Genomic DNA, 779 nt, shown 5'->3' on the forward strand with positions numbered 1-779 from the left:
TGCGTCACATGGTTCACTGAGGAACTCAGAAGTTACCCCCCAGCCTACACAATTTTATCACATATATATTTCGTCCCCCCAGCACACAAGCTGGGGGGATTCGTTATCACAGTATTTTGCTCCTTCGGGATATCACAGAGGTATCGTCAGAATATAAAAGTCCCGGAGGAGCGCGCGCAGCAAAATAATAAATATATAATATATAATACTAAAATTAAATAATGTATGTCGCGCACATTCACACTCGTGTAAAATACAATATTCGCGATACGCGGCATTCGTACTCGAATAGTCAGGACCCCACAAACAGTTAGAACAATAGTAAAATAGGTAAAAGGCTAAAAGATTAAAAATAAATAGAGTACAATAGTACTTAGAAGAAAGAAAAGAAAATAAGAAGGAGATAGAAAAAGAATAGGGTAAAAAGAAATAGAGAATAAAATAGCTTAGCTAGTAGAGTAAAAAGTACAAAAGTACATAGAGTAAATAAATGAATAAATAATTAAAACCAAATAGAGAGGCGTCCCGTCCAATAATCAATAGGTATATATTAAAAATAAGAAAAATGCATATACAATATAATAGGCGAATAGCGCCAATATCACAGTTATAGTTAATAAATAATTGGACATTGGGACACTCTCTCTATTAGGTTGAAAAGGGGAGGCCAAGACGAAACACAAAATAAGTTACGCGACAGTCGCAACGTTCGATACGCGACGTGCCGCATCCTGCTCTGCTCTCTCCTCAGCTAGCCAGCGTCGACGAACCGCTCTTGG

This window comes from Trachymyrmex cornetzi, unplaced genomic scaffold, assembly GCF_001594075.2.
Source record: "Trachymyrmex cornetzi isolate Tcor2-1 unplaced genomic scaffold, Tcor1.1 scaffold280, whole genome shotgun sequence".
NCBI classification, from domain to species: Eukaryota; Metazoa; Arthropoda; class Insecta; order Hymenoptera; family Formicidae; genus Trachymyrmex; species Trachymyrmex cornetzi.